The following is an 18,347-nucleotide window of genomic DNA, read 5'->3' on the forward strand; positions in this document are numbered from 1 at the left end:
AGGTCATTTTGAAATTGCAAGCAAGAATTTTGGTACAATGCCTTGTTTACCGTGGTGTAGCAAGTCATGTTGGAACAGGAAGGGGAACTGTTCCCACAAAGTTGGGAGCATGAAATTGTCCAAAATATCATGCCGACGCTTTAAGAGTTCCCTTCACCGAACTAAGGGCCAAGCCCAACCCCAACCCTTGAAAAACAACCCCACACCATAATCCCCCCTCCACCAAAATGATTTGGACCAGTGCACAAAGCAAGGTCCATAAAGACATGAATGAGCGAGTTTGGGGTGGAGGAACTTGACTGGCCTGCACAGAGTCCTGACCTCAACCCGACAGAACACCCCTGGGATGAATTAGAGTGGAAACTGGGAGCCAGGCCTTCTTGTCTAACATCAGTGCATGGCATCAAAAATGCACTTCTGGAAGAATGGTCAAACATTCCCATGGACACACTCCTAATTCTTGTGGACAGCCTTCCCAGAAGATTTAAAGCTGTTATAGCTGCAAAAGGTGGGCCAACGCAATATTTAACCCTACAGACTAAGACTGGGATGCCGTTAAAGTTCAAATGCGTGTAAAGGCAGGCATCCCAAGGCTTTTGTATATGTATATACATACACACAGTGAGGGGAAAAAAGTATTTGATCCCCTGCTGATTTTGCACGTTTGCCCACTGACAAAAAAATGATCAGTCTAATTTTAATGGTAGTTTTATTTTAACAGTGAGAGACAGAACAGCAGCAAAAATATCCAGAAAAACACATTTCAAAAAAGTTATAAATTGATTTTCATTTTAATGAGTTGTGTTGCGTTTGTTACAATATGACTTTTTTTTTTTTTTATTAATCAGACTTACGATACATGGGACATAACATTACACAATAGTGGTTGGTCATAGAGATATTGTCAGTTTTTGGCTTGAGTAGATTTCTCAAACAAATGCTGTTTTATACAATGGGGGTTATAGATATCTGTCAGTCTTGTATTATATTCCTAAGATCGTAATAGTTTTGTATGTACAGCATCTTTGTATAGAAATCTCAGCTTCCTTGCTTATACCACAGAGGAACCTTGCTAGATAGATGCAAGCAAAACTTTTGGGGGCTCGTGCCGCGGTCTGTGCTATAGTTCAATTGAAGCAGACCCGTTTTTTCTGTAGTGTGTTGTGTAACTTGTGCTAGGTAAAATGCTGCGTAAGCTGTTTAGGAAAAGCAAGGCTGCAGAGGGTTCTGGTGGCCAGAAGGAAGTGTGCAGCTTACCTATCTGGGCCAGAGACAATGAGTGGGAACCTCTTGCTAAACAATTTGTGAAGTATGCTTCTCCCTTGAAGCTGACTTGGGGTGATAAAGTCCCAGATCATTTTGTAGATTTTAGCCTTAAGGGGTTGGATTTAGGTAAAAAAGAGAAGAGGACAGTGTCCACAGTGGGCTGGTATTTCCTTAATGCTATTTACACTGAATCACAGAAAAGGGAGAAGGCAGAGGCAGAAGTTATGGTATTAAAAGACCAGCTAGCAGTTGCTTCAGAGTGTGTGCGTTCAACTGCTAGTAGGGCTGATGATTTGCAAGAGCGGTGTGCAGCCCTCATGACCAAATCAAAAGGAAGGGCCATAAACCTGTTAATAAAGCCATGGTACGAGCCATTGTCACATCCCAAAATTGGGATTGTGAAGATGTGCTTTCCTCAAACGATAGTGAAGATGAGGAGATAGAGTTTGATATTTCGCATGATGATCTGCTAGTGCAAAAGAAAAAGTATGCCAGACCTCTCATTACTAAGCATAGGAAACGGCAACATGATAGAGAGGATATGGCAGATGGGGAGGTGCATTATTGCAACCCCAGAGATGTTGAATTTGAAGAAGTACGGGAGTTTACACAAACTGAACTCCATGAGCTGGCAAAACAATACAAAGGTCTGGGGAACCCCTAGTGAGGTGGCTCTTACGCTTATGGGATGAAGGGGCGGACAGTGTTGTTTTGTCAGGTAAGGAAGCAGTGACTATGGGAGTGTTAACCCATGATCCACAATTGCGTCAGGCAATGCGAAAAGCCCGAGAGTTTAGCAAAAATTTTTCACTGTTAGACCTCGTGAGAGATGGAATAGTCAGAGTATACGCTAGTCCTACTGACCTGGAAAATACCTACTCATGGAGATCAATAGGAGAGGGTTTTTCCAGGATATGTGAGATGGGCTGTATAACCGGATTAAATACGTTTCCAGAATGGATGGGTCCAGATATGGAACCCTTTACGTTTGCTCTGCGCTGTAAGCTGATGAAGTCTGCGCCATTTAATCTCAGGGCTCCATTATTGTCCTTGTTGGGAGGCCTGGGATTAAACAGCAAGATTCATGAAGCCACAACCCTTTTAAGCCAGTTGAGGGAGCTAGAGGAGACTAAAACAAAACATGTCAGGGCAGTAGATAAGGTTAATGCCAGACAGGAAGAATACAAGCAGAAAAGAAGAGAGAAGAAAGGGAATGGGGTAGAGAAGACAGGAGGTGAAGAGAAAACCAGGCTAGTTATTTCTAGGAAACAAATGTGGGTGGACCTATTAAAGACAGGAGTACCTAAAGATGAGATAGATGGCATTTCTACTGCAGAAATGCTGAAGAGGTGGAAACATTTAGTAGGGAAAACTGTCAGGGTTAGAAACACTACTCCTAGTGAAGATAACATCAGCCTGGACTTAGAACAGACCCCTCCTGTTAGCCCCAAACCAATTTCCAAAACTGAACATGAACCCAAACCCAAATCCCTTTATCCTGGGGAGGAGTTAGAGAAAATCAGAAAAGGGGATTGGGAGGTTCCTTATCCTTTATGAAGGAAAGGTGAGTCTCCTGTAATAGCCATGAGGGCAGTGACAGCAGGAGACCGACGCCCATATGCACCTGTCACTGTATGGTGGGGGAAGTCATCTTCTCCTACACATGTAATGGCTTTAGTTGATAGCGGAGCTGAAGTTACACTTTTGCAAGGAAACCCTTCCCATCACGAAGGAGAATTGATTTATGTAGAAGGTTTGGGAGGGCACACTACACCAGCAGTTAGGATACGTGTGAAATTGGCTATTGGCAAGGGATCAGGATTTATGACAAATGTTTTGGTATCAGAGTTACCTGAAAATATTCTTGGGATGGATGTACTTCAAGGTCAGTCAATTCAGACTTAAACAGGTACATTCTCAATCGGGTATCCTGATAAAGCGTATCTGGTAAGGGAGGTGAAGGCTGTGGTCAGAGGTCATGCGAAATGGACCCCTGTCTACATTCCTCCACCAGAGAAGCCAGTCTGTCTCAAGCAGTACAGACTTCCTGGAGGCCACAAAGAAATTGGGGAGACTATTCAAGAACTGTTGAGAGTAGGGATCCTTAGACCTGCTGTAAGTCCTTTCTTGTCTTCAGTGTTTTCAGTAAAGCAACCTGATGGGACATATAGAATGGCTGTGGATTACAGAGGTCTAAACAAAGTGGCACCTCTATTGAAGTCAGCTGTACCAGATATGATCTCAATTGTTGAGAAATTTGCTAAAGATGCAGGAGAATATCATGCTGTGATAGACCTGGCTAATGCTTTCTTTTCAATTTTAATAGACCCAGAATGTCAAGATCACTTTGCTATAGTGTCGGACGGCCACCAGTACACTTTCACCATGCTTCCAGAAGACTATGTTCATTCTCCAATGATTTGTCATGGACTGATTGCCCGAGATTTAAGTACCTCGAGTTTGAAAGTCGCTGTGCTCCACTACATTGATGACATCATGATCTCTGGAACAAAAGAAGATGTAACTGAAGCACTGCAACTTCTGATACATCACATGGAGAACAGAGGGTGGGCTATCGACAAAGACAAAGTCCAAGGACCTGCCACGGAAGTGAAATTCCTGGGAATGATGTGGACTGGGCCGCAGAGGAAAATTCCAGAGACAGTTGGGCAAACTATCCAGGCGCTGTCGCCCCCTACTACCAAAAAGGAGGCACAGAAGTTCATTGGAGTTGTGGGGTTCTGGAGATCGTTCATCCCACATCTTGGACTGATTCTGAGGCCTATATATAATGTCACCAGAAAGGACTGAATTCTCATGGGGTTCAGAGCAGTGGACTGCATTCCTGGCTGCTAAAGAAGCTATTTTGCAGCATCAGGAATTAGGACCTGTGAGACAAGGAGTACCATTTCAGCTGAATGAAGTGGAGCAGAATGGTATCATATCTTGGAGTTTGTGGCAGCCAAATGAAAAGAAAGGACTGAGAGCAATAACCATTGGATTTTGGTCCAAACAACTGACAGGGGCACAGAAGAGATACACGCCCCTAGAGAAGTACCTGTTTGGGGCCTACACAGCACTTCAACATGTAGAGACCATTACAGGAAAGGACAGTCACCATCCATACTGCATTGCCAATAGCAGGATGGGTGAGAGATAATGGACTGACCACTAGGGCAGCTGTAGCCCAGAACCAGACACTGATGAAATGGAAGTGGTACCTTCAAGAAAGAAGGGGTATTGCTGCTGGGGATGTTACAGACATTTCAAAACAGTTGGCAGGGATTGTTACTTTTACCAGCACCCGGCCAGAAGAAGAAATTCCTGTGCTGCAGTCATCCCCCATTCAAGAGGCTCCACCCTTTGAGTCTCTGTCAGAAGACATGAAGGAGTCAGCATGGTTCACCGATGGTTCGGCCATAGCCACCTCGTCTGGACGTAAATGGACAGCAGCAGCCTACAACCCAAGTACAGACACAGTCCTGCAGGAGACCGGAATTGGAGGGTCAAGTCAGTATGCAGAGTTGAAAGCTGTGGTGATGACTCTTCAGGAGGATCCTTCTTCCCATGTCACTATCTACACTGACAGCTGGGCGTTTTTTAAAGGACTGACAACTTGGATGCCCACGTGGAAGTCCAATGAATGGATGATTCATGGAAAGGTGGTGTGGAGAGGCAAGGAAGTTTGGGACTACATCTTGAAAGGAAGCTCACTCCCGCACCATAAAAGAGGGGCATGTTGATGCACATGTGCCCCTAGTCCCAGACTTTGAGAACTATAACAGAGTTGCAGATTAAATCACCAAAGTGAAGGCAGTTGTGCCAGTTGATCCTGTCTTGATGAACTTGGCCAACTGGGCCCACAAGCAATCTGTACATTTGGGGCAGAAAGCAACATATGAATGGGCACAGCAGAGAGGATTGCCTATATCCATGGACATGATAAAGACTGTAATAGGGAACTGTACAGTGTGTGGAGAAGTGCGACAATGGCCATTGCAAAAGTACTCCACCGGGTCGATTAAGAGGGGTGAGAGGCCTACAGAGATCTGGCAGATTGACTTCATCGGTCCCCTGCCCCAGGGAAATAATGGACTTAGATATATTGTTGCACTGCAGTGGACACCTATTCAGGACTTATGCTTGTTCATCCTTGCAAACGTGCAGATCGAGCCGCAATGCTTCAACTGCTCCAGAAACTTGTCGTTGCTTATGGTTGTCCCAAACAATTCCAAAGTGATAACGGCTCACACTTCACTGGATCAACAGTACAGCAGTGGGCCAAAGATTCTGGAGTGTACTGGTTGTGCCACATCCCATACCATCCACAGGCAGCTGGTTTGATTGAAAGATACAATGGGCTATTGAAGGACCAGATACACTTACACCCACACATACGCTAAGGGGGTGGGATCGGGTCCTCACACAGGCAGTCATGTTGTTAAATTCTAGGCCAATAGCCAAAAGCACACCATATGAGAGGATGGTAGGGGCTGGGGCACAGATTCCACAGCTGGAGTGCAGTGTTCAGTATTTATGTAAGGTTCCTGAAAGAACAGGGCTTAACAGATACCATATTGTTGCTTCCTATGACATAGAAACCAAGAGTGACGCATCTGAAGCTGAAGCCTATCTAGGAATGAGAGGGAATCTGGCAGGAAGATTTGAAGTTACATTTGCATTGACAGATGAGCTTCAAAACAGTGGCTGGGACTCTGACTGGTTAGTGGATACTTCTCAGCAAGAGTGGAAAGTGAGGCTACATAACAGCAAACCTTCCAAAATAAACGGCAGTGATCTTCTGGGAAATATCAGTATATTTCCTCTCCTCCCTATTGATGTTCTTTGGGAGGGTCAGAAGTGGGTACAGGCGGGGGGCAAAGTGTTAGTCAGATATACAGGCAAGAAGCCACTTAGAGGAGAGATTTTAGCTGAAGGGCCTGGATGGATCTACTGTTTATGTATTAGAAGGAACAGATAATCCGCTTTGTTTTCCACTCCACAGTCTGACTCCGATTTGATCCATAGGAAGACCAGAGAAAAGTGGTTACATGATGGAAAGAATGACGGAAGATCGCAAGAGCTGTGGAGAGCAAGGCCTTTGATGTATTACAAGCCTGGACTTGTTTCTAAAGAACTTTAGAATGGACTTTCTAATGAACTTTTAAAGACTGAAACACCTTTTCAATGACAGAAATATGGGAGGTGTTGCATTCAAGGAAAATTAATGTTTAAAATGAGTTTTCATAGTAATGAAGTGATTTTCTGTATGGAGTGTGAAAGGAAAAAAAAAAAAATAGGGCGGAATGTGTTGTGTCTGTTACAATATGATTTTTTTTTTATTAATCAGACTTACGATACATGGACATAACATTACACAATAGTGGTTGGTCATAGAGATATTGTCAGTTTTTGGCTTGAGTAGATTTCTCAAACAAATGCTGTTTTATACAATGGGGGTATATATCATTGTTGTATTCAATTGACAGTTCAATTAACAGGCAATTGTCTCTATTGGTACAGTACACAAGAAAGATTTAGTTGTTTGAGGTCTTTTTCAGCTCTCAAACTGAAAGAATGACTGTTAGATTACTGTCAGGTGTTGGCTCGATTAGACAATGGGTACGTAGATAGCGTTTTCAACAGTCCATTGTTTCTACAGTTACAGTAAACAGGCATGTTTTCTGTTTGGTAACTATGGCAAACAGCCTGACACATAAAAGGGGTGAGTAGGGACACACACACACCATCATGCTTTGAAGATCAGAAGTCGCCACTCATGATACAAGAACACTGCCTGGTGTCCAAGAAGCATCTTTGCCAATGGAGATCACGAACATACAGTAACAGAAGATAAGTAACTTTTAAGTGTATTTGTACTGTTAGACCATAGGTTGTTCATTTGCTAGGCATTTTTACTTGTTATAGATATCTGTCAGTCTTGTATTGTATTCCTAAGATTGTAATAGTTTTGTATAGAAATCTCAGCTTCCTTGCTTATGCCACAGAGGAACCTTGATAGATAGACGCAAGCAAAACATGAGTGAAATAAATATTTGATCCCCTATCAGCAAGATTTCTGGCTCCCTGGTGTCTTCTATACAGGCAATGAGCTGATATTGGGAGCACTCCTAATTTCAGCTTGTTACCTGTATAAAAAAGACACCTGTCTGCAGAAGCAATCAATCAGATTCCAATCTCTCCACCATGGCCAAGACCAAAGAGCTAAAAGAAACAAAGGGGGCGCCTCGCTAAGTGTAGTATTAGAACAGTATCATTTATTGCACAAGATTAAAAACGCTTACAAGGTATAAGTGGGAGTCATGCTCGTCATAAGTATGTAGTCCTTGCAGTTCTACTGCATCCCACAGGCTCCTTGCACGATCCTGGTAGCTGGGAGAGGTTCTGGTGTGATGTTGTGCTGAATAGCTGTACATTCAGGAAAAACAGGAAGTAGTCAGCTCCATGCTGTTCAGCTTGAACCGGAAATGATATCACCAGCAGGGGGCGGGAGGAAGGGGTCAGTACTGTCTCCGTGGAATGAAAGGCTATCCGCTTGAAGCTCGCAGCTCCTTCTACTGGCCTGTTCTCCGGAGGAGAGCATCCTTAAATACACTCTCCTGGGCGTGAGGTCCGCAGCCGTAGAACTACAACGGTCAGCGGACTAAAGGCAATGGGATGAAGGAATTTCGTAAAAAATAGTAGATAATAAATAGTTGGGCTTACAAAGGCTGACAGCTTATGCAAAACAGAGCAAATATGTAAGAATGACATTATGTACAGAATTCATATATTTGTAAGAGAGACATCATAAAATGTATTTTTGTATCTTTGTATAATGCATGACCACACATATGCAGATCAGCGGTTAACCTTTGTAAGCCCAACTATTATCTACTATTTTTCTGAATTTCCTTTGGTTCGCTGACCGTTGTAGTTCTACGGCTGCAGACATCATGCCCAGGAGAGTGTATTTAAGGATGCTCTAGAGAACAACAGGCCAGTAGAAGGAGCTGTGAGCTCTGAGCGCGTAGCCTTTCATTCCACAGAGACAGTCCTGACCCCTTCCTCCCGCCCCCTGCTGGTGACATCCTTTCCGCTTCTGGTTCAAGCTGGACAGCATGGAGCTACTTCCTGGTTTTCCTGAATGTACAGCTATTCAGCACATCACCACACCAGAACCTTTCCCAGCTACCCAGATTGTGCGAGGAGCTTGTGGGACACAGTAGAACTGCCAGGACTCTATACTCATGAGGAACATGACTCCCACTTATATCTTGTAAGTGTTTTTAATCTTGTGCAATAAATGATACTGTTTTAATACTACACTTAGAGACCCCCCCCGTTTCTTTTATATGTTATGCAGAGTTGCTGGACACACTCCGAGGATGGCTGCCTCTTTTTAAATCACCCCCTTAATGTGATCCAACTTTGTTTTTACCTAAAGACTGACTAATCAAATATACATTATTACAAACTAAGGCCATTGCCTCCTGGAGCGCCAGATACCCAATTTACCTTCTCAAGATTGTAGAACTTGGTGAGAGGGCGACAACAGTTGGTGCGATTATGGAAAATGGAAGAAACACAAAGTAACTGTCAATCTCCTTTGGTCTGGGGCTCCATGCAAGTTCTCACCTCATGGAGTTTCAATGATCATGAGAACGGTGAGTAATTAGCCCAGAACTACACAGGAGAATCTTGTCAAACTCAAGGCAGCTAGGACCATAGTCACCAAGAAAACAATTGGTAACATACTACGCCGTGAAGGTCTGAAATCCTGCAGTGCCCGCAAGGTCCCCCTGCTCAAGAAAGCACATGTACAAGCCCGCCTGAAGTTTGCTAATGATCAGAATGGTTCAGAGGAGAACTGGGTGAAAGTGCTGTGGTCAGATGAGACCAAAATCTAGCTCTTTGGCATCAACTCAACTCGCTGTGTTTGGAAGAGGAGGAGGAATGCTGCCTATGACCCCAATACAACTTTACCGCATCAAAGGGACGATGGACGTGGGGCCATGTACCACATGACAATGACCCAAAACACATGGCCAAGGCAACAAAGGAGTGGCACAAGAAGAAGCACATTAAGGTCTTGGAGCATCCTAGCCAGTCTCCAGACCCTAATCCCACAGAATATTTGTGGAGGGAGCTGAAGGTTTGCGTTACCAAATGTCAGCCTCAAAACCTTAATGACTTGGAGAGGATCTGCAAAGAGGAGTGGGGGAGTGGGACAAAATCCCTCCTGAGATGTGTGCAAACCTGGTGGCCAACTACAAGAAACGTCTGACCTCTGATTGCCAACAAGGGTTTTGCCACCAAGTACTAAGGTCATGTTATGCGAAGGGGTCAAATACTTATTTCACTCATTAAAATGCAAATCAATTTATAACTTTTTTGAAATGTGCTTTTCCAGATTTTTTTTTTGTTCTTATTCAGTGGGCAAACGTACAAAATCAGCAGGGGATCAAATACGCTAGTGTGTAAAAGTATTTACCCCCTTCCCAATTTATTTCTTTTTTTGCATATTTTTCACACTTAAAATGATTCAGATCAACAAATACATTTTAATATTACAGTTTTTAAATGAGGATTTCATTTATTAAGGGTAAAAAAAAAAACCCCAAAAAAACAAAAAAACAGTACAAACCTGCCTGGCCCTATGTGTAAAAATAATTCCCCTGCCCCACTGCAGTAATGCAGGTGGCTATGATGAGGCAAAACAGGATAGCACCCAAATTATTGCCTTTGGTCTATCAAAAAAGGTGCTGGAGAGAATGAATAAGAGAAATGTGGATTGAGATATTAACAACAAATACTCCATGGTGTAGAATCAATAAGGTGCATGATATATTTTTCGTCTCCAGTAAATTGGCGCCGATGATTAGGACTGTAAAAGGGAAAAGGCCGTCATCCAGGTAAATTCCCCCTGAGGAAGTCATGTGTCCTGGTAACAAACCGCATCAGACATGGCTTTGGATTATATCAGCACACTATATGCCCATTCAATAATTGTGCTACATGTATCATTGACTGTATTATTAGCAGTTCTTGTTTTGCTGCTGCATCTATGGGTGCATTGTAAAGCACCTTATAATGTGAGTTTTAGTCATATGGTGGGTTTGAAACAAAGCTTTATTTTACCAGTAAAGCACTATAAAGCGTTTGTTTTGTTCTATAGTGACACTATAGTTTGGAGGGTAAAGAGCGGAGGACGCTAGAGATGGACAGGACCATTAAAATGAACCATACTGGTGGATCTGAGTGGAGTATAGGAGGCCATGCAGGAAGGATTAATCGCATTTGAAAGTGACATAAGCGTTTTGTGACCTTTCAGTGTATGAGGGTTATATATAGGTACATCTCAAAAAAATTTGAATTTTATCAAAAAGTCAATTTATTTCAGAAATTCAATTTAAAAAGTAAAACTCATGGGGGGCGTGGCCTGCTACAGCATGGAGTAGGACGTGGAAGACCCGAGCTCCGTCCAATACTCCTGCATCCAAATTAATCCTGCTTTTCAACAATCTCCTGAGCAGCCAGATATACCTCCTGGGGACCCTACAAGTATACAGACCTGAATCAGCAGGCTTTTGATCAGACGGGAGCTCCGAACGGCACGGCGCTCTTCCGCGGCAGCAGCCACAAATACAGACCGCGGCTTCGGCCTAGTCGACTCCGGCGGCCATCCTGCTCCACCCGGCCCCCTCGTCTGTTCTCCTTCTTGGCTCCCCTGGTGCCTGGACCTCCTGCCGCACATAGACCCTGCTCTGCGGGCTTCCGGGCAGGGATTTAGATGGAGTGGTACCCTCCTGTACGGCGGCAGGCTTAAATCCAGGCCGCGGCTTCGGCCTGGTCCTGGGCTCCGGCGGCCATCTTGCTCCTCCCGGCCCCTCCAAAGGTGTTGAACTCTGGCCCCTCTGGTACTTGACTTCCCCACCAAATGCTGATCCTGCTACACCGGATTCTCCCTGGGAGTCTGATCTGAACAGTGCTCCTACACACAGCGACAGCCGCAGACCCGGGCCGTGATTTCAGCCTAGTTTTGGCGGCCATCTTGGTGCTCCTGGCCTCTTCACCAGCAATACACCCATCCCTCCTGGAATCTGCGCCAAGTAAAGTGGATCATTAAGCCCATCTATTGCTCCCTGCAACTTCTCCAGGGACACCAAAGTGCTTGGACATACAGATGATCTCTGCAGCCTCCAGGTGAGTGGCACCTATTTTGATACTCTATATTGGACACCCCTGACCCTCCCATCTCTCCTCTGCTTGATTTGAACCATGGCTGACAATCCCAGCTGACAATCCCAGCGCCCTTGCCCGCCAAAACATGGTCTTTGCCCAAGTCTTCTGGGGGTACTCGGATCCATCGGGGGTGAACGGGGTCTCAGGTCCTCTCCTAGGCGATACGAGTGGCGATTAACTTTCTGTTCTTGACCTCCAAACCCCCCCAGCTCACCCTCTGTGTCAACTCCGCAACCGCCTAACCAGCTACATCTGCCGCCTCTTACTAACAGTCATGGCACCGACGAAACCCAAGTCTGACACGGCTGCCAAACTTGATAAGTACCGCCGACAGGATAAAGACAACCTGGGGGAAGTTAGCGGCACCGCATCGGAGGGGAGGGAGGTGGCGGGTGCAGACACGGATAGAGTGCTGGAAGCCATCTCTGCACTCCAGGCCGCTCTCACGACCAAAATTGAGGAGGTGAAGGTAGATGTCTCCCTGGTCCGACAAGACCTGCATAAGCTTAAGGAGCGTGTTAAGACATCTGAAACAAGACTAGGAGAAGTGGAGGACGCGATCCCGCCATTACAGACTACCTCTGAACGCATGCAATACCAGATCAATCAACTTTTGGCAAAGCAAGATGACATGGAGAACAGGCTTCGTAGGTGCAACCTTCGCTTCATTGGCCTACCAGAGGGGATGGAGGGGAAAGACCCTACAACTTTCCTGGAGCAATTACTAATTACAACGTATGGCAGGGAGGCATTTTCGCCCACGTTTGCTGTCGAGAGAGCGCATCGTATGCCCGCTAGGCCGCCACCCACAAGGTGCCCCACCTCGAACATTTATTGCCAAATTGCTAAATTATAAAGACCGCGACACAACGCTGCGCATGGCAAGGTTGAAAGGTAATATACCCATTGACAACGTCAAGGTGGCCATCTTCCCTGATTTTTCCACTGAAGTACAGAAACGCAGACAAAATTTCACCGAAGCCAAGAGGCGCCTGCGCCTCAAGAATCTTAAATATTCAATGTTATTCCCCGCACGCCTTCGTGTGGAGGATGACGGCCGAGCAGTTTTCTTTGAAACCCCTGAAGATACCATCGCCTGGCTGGAGCGCCGAGATAACAGGAAAGAGAATGAATAACCCAACAAATGCAGCATATGGCCGTGTACTGCGGCAGGGGATCATGGGCCTCTTTTCTTACAACGTGAGGGACTTTGCCCCAAATACCTCAGGAGAAACTACATATTATTACTTATTATTTTTTTGACGACCGGAGCCTCGGGTCAGTAATAGTCCTACAAAACGCATGTATGGTGCAGCGTGACTTTGCCCCACGCACCTTTAGGGAAATCAGTCACCGAACCTGGAATGAAGCTGTCCAACTACATTTACACACATTTATCTATCCCAGAGACTTCACGCAACTATTTTCTTTATACACGATTTTGTGGGATATGATTACCCCGGGTTCCAAAACCCAACGGCTACCCTGGTTTTTTCTTTTATTTCAAACGCAGCTGACTGTTTTTTTCCCGGGTTTCAATTTCAGTTTTGTTTGGGAAGTATGCCCGCACAGGTTGGGGTCAGTGCAGGGCCGGGAGGGAGAGGGGAGGGAAAATGTTCAAGTTACTTTTTAAAATGCAAGAAATACTATGTCCACGCATTTTGAAGCAATATAGCTTTTTGAATAATATTGAAAATTTGTCTTTGCTGTTTTATTTTGTAGTACTCTACATACTCATACATAACTTTTGTGTAAAGGTACTTGCGAGGGTCAGGATACACACCTTAATACTGAAATTGATTTGTGAGAACTCCATATGGCATCTATAAAATTTCTTACTTGGAATGTGAGGGGCTTGCGTGAACCGCTTAAGAGGTCGGCAACCCTCGCATTCCTTAAGAAACAGAGGGCTGATATAATAGCACTGGTGGAAACCCATATAGATGGCAAGCTACAGATGGCCCTACGTCGCCCCTGGGTAGGATGGGCGTTTCACTCGATGTTTACATCCCATTCCAGAGGTGTATCTATTTTGATTGCAAAATCCATGCACTTTGAGCCAGGAGAGATATGCACAGGCCCTCAGGGCAGATATGTTTTTATATCTGCTAAATTATACGGTGAACCCTTCTTAATCTTAGCTTTCTATGTCCCCCCTCTATAAAAAAAAAAAAGTAAAACTCATTATGTAGATTCATTATACACAGAGTGACATTGTTCTAACATTTCTTGCTGTGAATTTTGATGATTATGGCTTACAGCTAGTGAAAACCCAAAATTCAGCATCTCAGAAAATTAGAATATTGTGAAAAAGTTCAATATTGTAGACTCATTGCGTCACGCTCTAATCAGCAAATTAACTCAAAACACATGTAAAAGTTTCCTGAGCCTTTAAATGGTTTCTGTCTGGTTCAGTAGGTTACACAATCAGAGGGGAAGACTGTTGTCTAGAAGACATCATTGACAAAAAGGTCATTGCTAAAGAAACTGGCTGTTCAGAGTGCTGTATCCAAACATATTAATGGCAAGTTGAGTGGAAGAAAAAAGTGTGGTAGAAAAGGGTGCACAAATAACAGGGATAACTGCAGCTTTGAGATATTTGTGAAGCAAAGGCCATTCAAGAATTTGGGGGAGATTAACAAGGAGTGGACTACAGCTGGTGTCAGTGCTTTAAGAGCCACCACACACAGACATATCCAGGACATGGGCTACAACTGTCGCATTCCTTGTGTCAAGCCACTCCTGAACCAGCAACGACGGAAGAGTCTTACCTGGGCTAAGAAGAAAAAGGACCGGACTGTTGCTCAGTGGTCCAAAGTCCTCTTTTCGGATTAAAGTAAGATTTGGAAATCAAGGACCCAGAGTCTGAAGGAAAAGTGGAGAGGCGCAGAATCAAAGTTGCAAGAGCTGCAGTATGAAGTTTCCACAGTCAGTGATCATTTGGGGAGACATGTCATCTGCTGGTGTCGGGCCACCGTGTTTTATCAAGTCCAAAGTCAGCGCAGCCCTCTACCAGGAAAATCTACAGTACTTCATGCTGTCCTCTGTTGACCAGCTTTATGGAGATGCTGATTTCATTTTCCAGCAGGACTTGGCACCTGCCCCCACTGCCAAAAGTACCAATATCTGGTTTAATGATCATGGTATCACTGTGCTTGATTGGCCAGCACACTCGCCTGACCTAAACCCCATAGAGAATCTGTGGGGAATTGTCAAGAGGAAGATGAGAGACACCAGACCCAACAATGCAGACAAGCTGAAGGCCACTATCAAAGGAACCTGGGCTTCCATAACACCTCAGCAGTGCCACAGGCTGATTGCCTCCATGCCACACCGCATTGATGCAGTAATTGAGTAGTAAGTATTGAGTGCATACTATACTGTACATGGACATACTTTTCATTAAGCCAACATTTATGTATTACTTTTTTTTTTTTTTATTGGTCTTCTGTAATATTCTTATTTTCTGAGATACTAAATCTGGAGTTTTCACTAGCTGTAAGCTATAATCATCAAATTAAAAAAAAAGAAATGCTTGACATGTATCACTATGTGTAATGAATCTATATAATATATGCGTTTCACTTTTTGAACTGAATTACTGAAATAAACTTTTTAATGATATTCTAATTTTTTTTAAATGCACCTGTATTTCAGGTGACAGCACAACTGGTGGTGGTGAATGAGTGAAATGGATGTAATATAAAATCACATATTCAAGGATGTGTATTAATAGAAGACACGAGAGATAATATTTCATGTGGCTGTTTTAATTTTTTTTTTATATTTAACTTTCACATTTATAATTCAGTTGGATGTTGTAATAGCACTATACCATATTTACTTTTACAGCGGGTAAATTAGTATTGAACATGTCACAATTTTTCTAGGTAAATATATTTCTAAAGGTGCTATCGAAGTGACATTTTCACCACATGTCGGCAACAACCCATGCAATCCATGAATACAAAGAAACCAAAACAAATAAGTTCAGAAATTAAGTTAAGTGTAATAAAATGTAATGACACAGGGAAAAAGTACTGAACAAGGTAACTGAAACTTATTTAATACTTCGCACAAAATCCTTTGTTAATAATGAGAGCTTCAAGACGCCTCCTGTATGTAGAAACTAGTCGCATTCATTTCTCAGGTGTGATTTTTTTCCCCATTCTTCCACACAGTCTTCAAATCTTGAAGGTTCCGTAGGCCTTTTCTATGAACTCTGATTTTTAGTTATTTCCATATATTTTCTATTGGATTCAAGTCAGGTGATTGGCTGGTTAAATCTAGCAGCTTTATTTTCTTTGAAACCAATTGAGAGTTTCCTTGGCTTTGTGTTTGGGATCATTGTCTTGCTGAAATGTCCACCCTCATTTCATCTTCATCATCCTGGTAGATGCCAGCAGATTTTTATCAAGAATGTCTTGGTACATTTTTCCATTCATCCTTCCTGCAATGATATGAAGTTTGCCAGTACCGTATGGTGAAAAACAGATCCACAGCATGAGGTTCCCACCTCCAAACTTCACTGTTGGTATGGTGTTTTTGGGGTGATGTGCAGTGCCATTTGACCTCCAAACATGGTGTGTATTACGGTATCCAAAGTGTTAAATTTTGGTCTCATCTGACCAGATTACATTCTGCCATTTTTCACAGGCTTGTCTAAATGTTGTGCAGCAAACTTTAAACAAGCTTCAACAAGCTTTTTCTTCACCAATGAAGCCTTGCGTGGTGAGCATGCATACAGGAGGCCATTGAGTGCACTACTTATTGTTTTCTTTGAACCAACTGTACCTGCTTATTTGAGGTTTGACAAACCCCAGACGCCAGGTCGCAATTGCAAGTTTTGACCTGGCGCCTGGGCTGCCGCCTGAATGCTCCCCACACCCAGTAAAAAATTAAAGTTACACCCAAGCACATAAAATCACCCCCCCCCCCAAAAAAAAGGGTTTGAGGCCACCCACCCTCACATATACGAACGTACACACGCACCTATGCCTGAAAATGTTGATTGCGATCCACGTTGCATATCGCTGCGCACACCATAATGAGAGCAATAATTCTAACACCAAACCTCCTTTTTGACGCTAAACTGATGACTTTTAAAGCGTCACCTATGGAAAAATAAAGGGTCCTGACATGTTTAAGGCTTGACATGTTGGGTATCCATTTACTCCACGGCTTTTATATTTTACCAAAAAATTGGTTCATTTATTGTGATTTTGTGCCCCCTAAAATTAACTTTTATTTTTTTTTTTTACTGAAATGTTGTGCGTTTCCTAGACCTTTGCAGTGATATTGTGTGACGTGAAAAATTTTAACTACCACTATTTTATTCTCTAGGAAATCTGCTTTCAGAAAATATATGTTTGGGGGATTTATGTAATCTTCAGGCCTAAAATGATTTTTAAAATGTGTCCATAAAATGCAAAAATGGCTCTGGCTGTGAAAGGGTTAAAGGATAAGGATAACTTCACCTTCGGGCACATGTTAAATCCGTAGGATTTGTTAGTTAAAAAAAAAAAAATTGGCTCCTAGGTTCAAAGCAAATTTGTCAAGCCCTGTTCTAATTCAAGGTCTTTCTGAAGCTCTCCGCAAGTGGTCCTTGGCTCTTGGACAACTCTTCTGATAATTCTTTTCACTCTTCTGTCAGAAATCTTGCGAGGAGCACCTGGTCGTGGCCAGTTTTTGGTGAAATTATGTTCTTTCCACTTCTGAATTATAGCCCCAACAGTGCTCACTGGAACATTCATTCAGAAGTATAGAAATCCTTCTGTAAGCAATGCCATTACTATGTTTTGCAACAATAAGATCGCAAAAGTCTTGAGAGGGCTCTTTGCTTTTACCCATCATGAGAGGTTTCTTGTGTGACACCTTGATAATTGGCGACACCTTTTTATAGGCCATCAGTTGAGACCGATTTCATCTGATGTCTTGGCTTTCCATGACTTTTTGCATCTTCCCTTTCTTAATGCGTTCAATACTTTTTTTCTGTGTCATTCCATTTTATTAGCCATAACTTCATTTCTGAACAGATTTGTTTCTTTGTATGTATAGACTGTATGGGTTTTTACAAACGTGTGATGAAAATTTCATGTCAATAGCACCTTTAGAAATACCTAGAAACATAAATACTTATTTTACCCGCTGTATTGTTTTTTAACCGCTTAACCCACGTACATATTCCAGCGGCAGGGCAGCCCTTAAGTGCAAAATCACATACAAGATTTTTTTCTTGGGGTTTGGGGCGCGCATGTGCCGCTAGCGATCCGCTCTCACTGTGATTCGACACAGCGGGTCCGATGGGAACCCGGCGATCACTCCGAGAGAGGCAGAACGGCGGTCTAAACAAGGCAGATCGCCGTTCTGCTAGTGAGGAAGACAGAAATCTTGTGTTTCTGCTAAGCAGGAACAGGGAAATCTGTCTTCCTACAGTTAAACCACCCCCCACACAGCAAGAAAGCATTCCCAGGGAACCCATTTACCTTATAAAACTTTTGCGCAAACCAATATATACGCTTATTAGGATTTTATTTACCAAAAACATGTAGTAGAATACATATTGGCCTAAATTGATGAAGAAATTCGATTTTTTACTTTTTTTTATTGGATGTGTGTTATAGCAGAAATTTTTCAAAATTGTCAGTTTTTTTTGTTTATGGCGCAAAAAATAAAAACTGCAGAAGTGATCAAATACCACCAAAAGAAATCTTTTTCCCACAAATAGAACATCCATTTATTTGGGTACTCTGTCGCACAACCGCGCAATTGTCAGTTAAAGCAACGCAGTGCCCTTTCGCAAAAAATGGTCTGGTCAGGAAGGGGGGTGAACCTTC

The 18,347-nt window shown here is 43.3% G+C and overlaps 1 protein-coding gene across 1 annotated transcript in view; it reads right to left on the reverse strand.

Moving 5' to 3' along the window:
* The window catches only part of TNRC6B (trinucleotide repeat containing adaptor 6B), an 814,361-nt gene that overhangs the window by 347,427 nt on the left and 448,587 nt on the right, over positions 1-18,347 (reverse strand).

Source organism: Aquarana catesbeiana, linkage group LG07 (assembly GCF_042186555.1).
Source record: "Aquarana catesbeiana isolate 2022-GZ linkage group LG07, ASM4218655v1, whole genome shotgun sequence".
In the NCBI taxonomy this organism is placed as follows: Eukaryota; Metazoa; Chordata; class Amphibia; order Anura; family Ranidae; genus Aquarana; species Aquarana catesbeiana.